We start from the raw sequence: 9000 nt of genomic DNA on the forward strand, positions 1-9000 counted from the left end.
CACCTCAAAGATGTCCCCTGCAGGCTCTGTCTGTTGACAGTTAACATGGGTTTAAAGAATGCTCTCTAGGCCATTTTGCAGTGAGAAAGTACTAAGTCTTACATGGAAATGCAAACAAAACCTTTAAAGCTTTTGATCTTCTTGGGGACTTGATGAAATCTCGTGAGCAAATTGAAGGATTACATGCAACAGCAAATATGTACAAGTATAACAAATTAACTGTAAATGATATAACTAATCTAAAATGGAAGTATAAGATATTAGTGTCTCATGGCAACATTTGAACTTTGCTTCGCTAAAACTCAAGCGTATTTTAAAAGAAATGGTAAATGACTATTGACTACAAATATTCATTCAAATGCAAAAGAGAATTGCTCTGGGGTTTCTTTTCCTTTAATCTCCTCCTGATTTGATCTAAGCACATCCTTCTAACCTTAATGCAGCGGGGCAGGAGGGACAAGCTGTGAAATTCATACTGCTAATCCCCTGAGGACTTTCTAATCAGACAACAGCCACTAGGGAGACAGTTTCCTAAAGGTCTTTTGTTTCTCCTCATGTAAAGAACACAGAGAGCAGGTACGCTGCTGCGCATGGTACACTGGGACTTTGGCATGGTAAAACAGTAAGGCTTAGAAGGGCAGTGGGATTACAATATCTTCTTGTACTAATTGTCATTCAAAAAAGTGACCTATAAATTTCCCCCTGCTTTCAGAAGGGCTGGTGTGGTGACCTGGTCAACCCAGGTTCAAGTGTCATTGATTGGATGATGATGGACAAGGAAGAGTCCTTTGCCAGACATGAATCTACTTGACATTTCACTCATCAAGCACCTTGGGTTTATTTTTGAAATCAGGCTTTTCTCTTGCTTCACTTACAGTTTAGCAACAGTGGCATGCACAGGCACATCATCACGTTTGCATCTGGTCACAGCTCTGGGCAGCAGGGGTAAAGGAAGAAAAGGCAATGGATAATTTTCACTGCACCTAACTTTTAAATGGATGGGGTGAGCAGCAGCCAGGGCTGGAGAACTGAGAAACTCACGTCATTAAGGACTTCAAAAGAGAAGGACTGCAAAGCTTCTCCTGCAGCACCATCAACTAATTTGTCATTCCTGTGGGAATACTTCTGTTCAGAATGCTAGAAAATAATTCACAAACTCATGATAAGAGTTGGTGAAAAAAGTCTGAATGGTCATCTATATCAGCCCCTTTTGAAGTTGAATATCTCAATTCATGAAGCGTCCTTCACACAGGCAACTATTTAAAGGACCTTGTGTGGAAAACTGAGTCTTTTACTCCACTTGTGTTTGAAGACGGGATTTTGTATCCATGTTTATTGTTGAAATCAAGCAATCAAACCTTTCAAATTTGCAATTTAATTATTACCACGGCCTGAATCACTTCACAGGTTCTAGGTATTAAAAATTTGCTTGGACACAATATTTTTGCATCCATTTTTCCAGTTAAATAGGTATAAACCTGAGTGTGAACTCAGGAGGAATTCATGTTGACACTGAGCATTGTATTTTAACTGCACATTAAAAATGTGTCATTTGAACTGTCCCCAAAATGCAGCAAAGTCTTTCCCCCCACATCAGAAGTATAATTTTAATAGGATAAAAGCACTTAATTTCGACGTGAATTACTCATGATAAGGAAAGGGAATGGACTGCAGTGCTCCTACTGCAGAGATCACACCCATCTGGTCACTACAGCCTAAAATGCTGGCGTTGCTGATGCACTGTGTGTGGCCCACCCGAGGGCTGGAGCACAGCCTCAGCTCAGGGGAAGTGGAGGACTGCTGCTTATCAGAGATGACTCTGTCGTATCAGTGGGACAAAGCCCCTCAGAGCTCACAGCCTTTCAGCACTGATTTACCCTGTCAGGATGACGGGTTTATCTGGAAGCTCCCTGCGGCTGGCTGGGACAGATACCGAGGGTCCGGCACACTCAGACCCAGATCCCTCCCTTCCATGCAACCATCAGGACCGAGACCACCATGTGCTATCTCTTCCAGCAGTGATAGTGCTGTGGTAGGCAGAAAACAATGCCATCAAGGCCTTGCGCTCATACATAGCACTGAATACATTTGGGCCAAACTGGCAAAGAAAATATTTTTCATTCACTACAAAAATTGTTTTTGGTCCAGCTGCATGAACTGATGAATTCCCAACAAGTTTGGTGATTTATTTATTTTTATTCCAGAACAGTGAAGACATTCTGTCTTCTGTTTAAGCATATTGCAGATTAATACAGAAGGGATGGTTTAATCCTCTCCCCTCTCAACACTGGTGACTAAATGAATCATCCTCATTTACATGGATCTGCCTCCTCTTTATATTTCATATTTTTCAAGGTTGAAGGATGGCACCTCGCAGAGAAGACTTGGAGCACTTTTGGGCTATGCTGTATTTTCACTCAGCTTGCAGACTCTAAAATCAGTTGTTTCACTTTTATTAACGACGATACTCACATGAGCTCTTTCTACTATCATGACACAGTAAGGAAAATCTCCTTAAAATAAGTGAAAAATTTTGACTTTGGAAGAATGCAGACAAACAGTGTTGGTGGCAGTGCTGAGCTCGTACAGATTGATACGGGTATGGCATGATGGAAAAGCAATCCAGGAGGTGTTGCCATTGCTGATTTAACTGCATATCTTAGTAGGCAAAAGAAGGATAATATGAGTTCCCTGCCTATTTTCCCACCTGCCTTTGGTAAAACACAGCAACCATGTCATGCTAATAGAAATCTCCTAAATATGTCTGAGCATGGTCATATGTTCAATAAATGTTTAGATATTGCACTGAAGGACATGGTTTAGTGGGGAAATAATGGTGGCACGTGGATGGTTGGACTGGATGATCTTGGAGGTCTTTTCCAATCTTGGTGATTCTATGAGTGTGTGATTCTATGGTTCTACGATAGGCAAGTTGCAAGCATGAGCGTAATGAAGTGATTTGGGTACCCTGAGGTAGAGTACAAGTGAGCCCTTATCAAAGATCTTCAGGTGCATTTTACGAAAACAAGCTGAGTTCACCTCATGTGGGTAACAGAAGTTCCCTGCAGAGCAGCTGAGGCCACCTGTGTGCAGCCCTGCATCTGGTGCATGGGTTCCCTGGTGGAGGCTGAGAACAGCTCTTCCTCAGGTCAAACATTTACAGGACTCTCTTACATCTTTATCCCTCTCAGATCTGGACAAAACAAGTCAGTGAGCTCAGAGAAGGAGCAAGACAGACAGACAGATAGGGGACTCCTACAGGGAGCAATAAGAATCACAACCCACTCTTTGCGCTGATAAGCCATGCTGTATTTTGGTGTCCCTAATGATTACCTTCCTCAGCTTCCCTTGCTGTTCAGACCTTGTAATACAGAAGAGTGACCAAACCCAAATGTAGTTTAACATTCAGACTGAATTTACTACTATGAGTGTCTATAACTCAGAAAAGAATGTCGTTTCCTGGAGTACTGTGTAAATATTGGCCGCAGTGAAAAAAAAAAAGGAAAACTGCAGAGCAGACCTAGCTGAAGGCAAAGAAGACTTTGTATGCAATAATAATGGCTTGTATTAAACCTAAAACATTTTTCTTGAGAACACATTTTTTATTGGTACATTTTAAAGAAATTCTGGCACCAAAAGCCATGATTAGAAATGCATAAAGAGCAAAGCACAGGCCTGGAAGGTATACATCACCACACACACAGCTTGCTCTTTGTCCCCCTGCCCTCAAAGCCAGCTTGTGGAATGGCACTGCAACCTGACTGCTTCTCTCCAAAAATTCCACAAGTACAGCTAATAAAAAGCCAAGAATTTCCCATTTTTGGTTATGAAAAAGAAGTTTCCAAGATTGGAGCCACCGATAAACTGAATAGTCCCTCTCTAAATTGCCTTGTTACTTCCGTCTCCTTCCCAGCACTCTGAGTACAATAAAATATTTATATGCACCCTGGCAACAGTCCAGCTTAGAAATATTATACAGCTGGGCTATTGATTGCAGTGCATGTGGAATAAATGTCTGGCCATGTGGGTAAAGGAGCCAGAAGTAAGACTCAAAATCCTAATACCTGAAACGTCTGTTTAAAATATGTCTAAGAAATCTCAAATAATTAGCTTTTCTCTCTCTTCCGCTTTTAATCACAGCTTTAATAAACGCTCTTATCCTGATTTAAAAGCTCTGCTGAGTGATCCTGTCCAAGCCGAAGGCCATCCATGTGTGACAGAGGGAGAAATCCTGCTCAAACCATCACTATGTAGCTTTCCACAATCACAACCATTATTACACTTTGGATTTGGGAGAGGCTAGGCAGCTCTTTCTCTTTGGTTGTCTCCTTTCCATTGTAGCATAAACGTTCTGGAAAACATTCCACTGTCTAACCTGAGAACAGAAAGTGTTGTCTACAAAAAAAGAGATTTTTACTTGGCTGAGAAAACCCCAAAAATCTCAGCATCATCTACAAATGGAGTCCAGAAACATGCTAAGTAAAGTTTGCATTAAAAAAGCCACAACAAACCTCCCACAGCAAGTTTGCTTTTACATTCATGTTGGGCAAATGTGTTGGAGTTCTCAAGCAAATGAAAAGAAATGATTCTCAGGATTGTTTTCTTTTTTTTCTTCCTTTTCTTTTCTGAGTAAGTAGCATCTCTATTAGCTTTGAAAGGGAAACTTATCTGGAGGAAAAATGATTTCTGCTAAAATGATTAAGTATTTGGGGAGATTAATGTCAAAACAGAAGAACTGCAAACTTTCTTGCTTAAAATCTGTATTGATTAAGTTCCTGTGAAAATATTAATAGGACAAAGCCATAAACACATTTTCTATTCCACGGTGCAATAAAAAAATAAATCAAATATATCAAAATAACATTATGGGTAACTGTAAATTTCGGTCAGATCTGATGACACAATAAATTTCTTGCAGAAGAGAAAAATGAGGATATTACATTTAGGAAGCACATTCTTCCTAATGTTGCATTTTGCATTCATTCTAAAGAATTTATTTTCTGAAAGGATTCAGAAGTATTTTGTGGAAATGTAAATTAGGCATAAAATGGTAAAATGTCTTTTTTTTTTAGGACCTTTCTTAGCAGCTGTGCGTGTGCCACAAGGCATAAGACGTGTTGCTTTCCATTAAGAGTGAAAGCAGAACAAAGCAGAGGATAAGAGATGCAAAGGGAAGGAGGTGTATAAAAAGTCTGTTGTTGTTCCTGGCGTAAAATAACAAAGTCAGTTCTTCTACCAGATGAGCAGCAGCATAAACTTCCCCTTCCCCAGCAAGTCAGGATCTTTGTGCATAGTCCAACTACCCAACAACAGCAAATGACACTTTATTCCTTCCTTTAAGAATCACCATTTAAATGAATGATCACAATTATTACAGCATCAGTGACTTAATCAAACCTTTAGGCACCCACTGATCTGTGTAAGAATGTGTATTTGGCCCCCTCATGAAATGCTGAGATGTGCCACTGTATTTGTACTTCTACACTGAATCACACAGCTTTTATCTGATTGGGATCAATGCATCAAAAATATGTTATTCATCTGAGTTACTACTTAACATGATAGTTTCTAGCAGAATCAACATTCTTATCACTGTTTGTACTGGTGTGTAAACACTCAGGGACTGTATCTCTTGAGCACTACTACAGAACCTGATAGTGAAGTGCCTGTTATTTAGATATCATTTTCTTAATCACCATGTTACATGGAAAGGCTGCTCACAGCTCAGCAAGAAAGGGCCTTTTTCATTAGGCAGGTTTTGTTTGATTTGCAGCCCTTCTGAGAACAGTTCCCAAAGCAGGCTGTGGACCATGATCCCTTGTGAGATGGTTCACCCTCCTTTCACCTCAGGAAACCACCTATGGTAGTGAACTTCCAATAATTTGAACATGAGAAATCAAAATACTTGAAACACTTGGATCTTGGGGGAGATGATAAAGGTCCATGTCTCCTTCACATTTTTATCTGATTTAGAAGCGGGAACAGCTGTGATCCTGGGAAGGGGAATATTTGTTTCGATTAAGTTTCAGCTCAGCTCAGTGTAATAGTGAATTCGGCACAGGACAAATACAATTTGTCTACAAGTTAACAAAGGAAAGGTGCATCCAGTACACCCTGGCTGCTGTACTCATACCTTATTTGTAAAGGGAGGCTGAACAGTTTTTAGAAGAACAGTTGCCCATTATTTCAGCATAGGTTAACTAATATTAAATAGTTGCCTTAATTGTTCCTTCCAGATAATCATAGTATCATTAATATTGGAAAAGATCACTCAGATCTTGTCCAACCATCCACCTATCACCAGTACTGCTCATTAAATCATGTCCCTCAGTGTCACACCTACATTTTTCTTGAACGCCTCAATGGACAGCCTGGTCTAGTGGTTGGTGACCCTGCACATTGCAGGGGAGCTGAAACTGGATGATTATTATGGTCCTTTTCAACCCAGGTCATTCTATGATTCTATGACAGACCAGTGTACTACTACTCACTCAGAGAAGATTTTCCTAATAACCAACCTTATTGTAGACTAAACACAACCAGTCTTTCATTGGCGTGTTGATGATTAAAAAGAAAACAAACAGCTTTTAGCACTGCTTGTGATACTCTAGAAACAAACATTTATTGAGCTGAAATGTTCTTCACGTAGAACTTATTTATGGAAGTCACACATACTTAGCATGTTTGTGTCCAGTTCACTGGAAACAGTGTTCAAAAAGTTTGTTCTAAAAACATTACCAAACTACACTGGCAAAGGTTGCTGGAAATTTGGATTATCTGCCTGAAGAGCTGAGGTATGCAAACTGAAGTCACCAGGAGCAGCATAAATCTTGAATGCTGAGTTATTCAGAGCACTTTTGATATCTCTACTCCAGAATTTTTCTGCCTCTGAATTGCGTTGCTTGCTTCCTGCCATCCTGAATCCAGTCTCTCTGGATTGTGTAGTCTGTGACTACACAGATACACCCAACAGTAATTTGTGCATGTAAGGAATCTGCACTGTGCCTTGGGAGATGCAAAGGATGGGAGACTCAAGGATGAACTGTATTCATCCTTCAATTCTTTTGAAGGAATTGGACGATTGAGTGCCCGTTTGTGTTATTTTTTAAATAGATAAATCTAAATTCAACTGGGAAAAAGAGATTTCCTACAGCACTGAGCATTCTAACAGCAAAAATTAAGATTGAGGTGATATTAAGGCAAAAGAAAATATGCAGCTGTGTTTGTGGACAAGTCTTGCTCTGATTCTCTGTCAACATGCTAGCATCTTGCTAGATGCACCCTGATTAAGTGCTGTTGAAAGAAAATAAAAATAAAGAAATCGTTAAAAATGTGTTGTATCCATTCAAATCAAGGCCTCAGTAATCAACTTCAGATCCCCAAGGTCACTTGATCAGCTTGTGATTACAGCAGCAACTTCAGGGCTCGGTATTGTCCTGCGGCTGTGGCAGGTCAATGGAAAAATGTTCTTTAAACACCATAAGCATCTGATTGTGCAATACCTAAATCAGTGTCATTGATTATTCACAGTGCTGGACCGCTCAAAGCTGGGGAAGTAATTAGGGCTTTTTGTGTGGATTATCCACCGAGAAAAGGTCAAATAACTACAAACAGTGCCAGAAAACAGGAGTCACCAAGGACCTCAGCCTCCGTGATCAGTTAAGAAATGCTAAAGCAGGGTTTGATAATGATGTGCTTATGCCAGGTTCTACAGAATTTGATCATTCTGTCATAGAAATCCAATGAAGCATGAGTGATGGCTACTTTTTCCCTTGAAGCTTGCTTTGGGTCCCTGATGCCTGTCAAACAAGTTTGTCAGTAAAACTTGACTGAGAAGAATATAAAAGCCAGTTTTTGTTCCAAGGGGAAATGTGTATATATATATGTGTGTGTGTGTGTGTGTGTAAGTAAATCACTGCTTACTCATTTCAGACACATAGTTTTTGATTTAGATCCAAATACTTATTTTGTTCTTTCTTTTGTCCTTCCTGCTGAAAAACCTGCCTTCACTGATGGGCCATGCTGTGCTCACTCACAGATCCCTTACTGGAACATCTTCCTTCCTTCCCAAATGGAGAGTCTGTACAAAGAACAGCCTTCTGCTAATGACTTTTCCCCTATTGAAATGTGAGAAGCAATAAAAGAAGTCCTCAGTTTTGTAACAGCATCTCCAACGTTTGCTGAGTTTACAGGGATGCTGCTACTTAGCAACACCTTGTAAATTTAATTGCCAAACCAGGGTGTACAAAGCATTCCAGTTCCATATGGGAGCCATTCCTTACAGACCTCCTTCCCTGGGAGCTCTTCATGTTGTAAATCTCTCCCCCTCCTTCCGTCTCTGAATTGCACTAACACTTTGGATGATTAGGGCTGAGGCAGCGATCAACATTTTCTCCCAGTCATTCCTTTCCATTGATCATTTAAATGAGGGATTATTCTGTTTTCCCATTTTAGCCCAGGGATCAATTGCTGAAAACAATAGACAGAATTTTGTACAGAAAATTGGTGCATCAGGAGGAATGCATAAAGACTGTTGTTGTCTGTGTGCAGGGGAAAATAACTTCAAGTTTCTCAGGCCAGTGGAAAAAGTCAGTGAAAGAGGACATGCAGAAAAATGAAGTCAGTGAAAAAAAAGAAACAGTGACTGTCAACAGTATGTAGGTTTGACCATGTAAAGGCAAGGTTATAATGCCTGCAGTGAAAACACGGGAAGGGAAAGCAGGACAGAGGTATTCAGATGGAAGTGTTGGGGCATTTCATAATCCTCTTGCTTTGCTGTGGATGAGTGCCTACATGTGCAATGGTCATTTGGGATCTTTATTTTTAATGGAAATCTTATGGCACTGGCAAGGGAAGACCAACAAGCCTGGGACAGGCTGAGCAGTTGGGCCACCTTGTAGGATGAAGTGGACAAAGACGAATGGCCCTTTCCTCTCCAAGCATCTAAGGATAGGACTTTTGGACAGTTATTGGGGTTTTAATCCTTAGACTTATGGCTTT

This window comes from Coturnix japonica, chromosome 2 (genome assembly GCF_054131305.1).
Source record: "Coturnix japonica strain WE chromosome 2, WE-NBRP24, whole genome shotgun sequence".
Classification (NCBI taxonomy): Eukaryota; Metazoa; Chordata; class Aves; order Galliformes; family Phasianidae; genus Coturnix; species Coturnix japonica.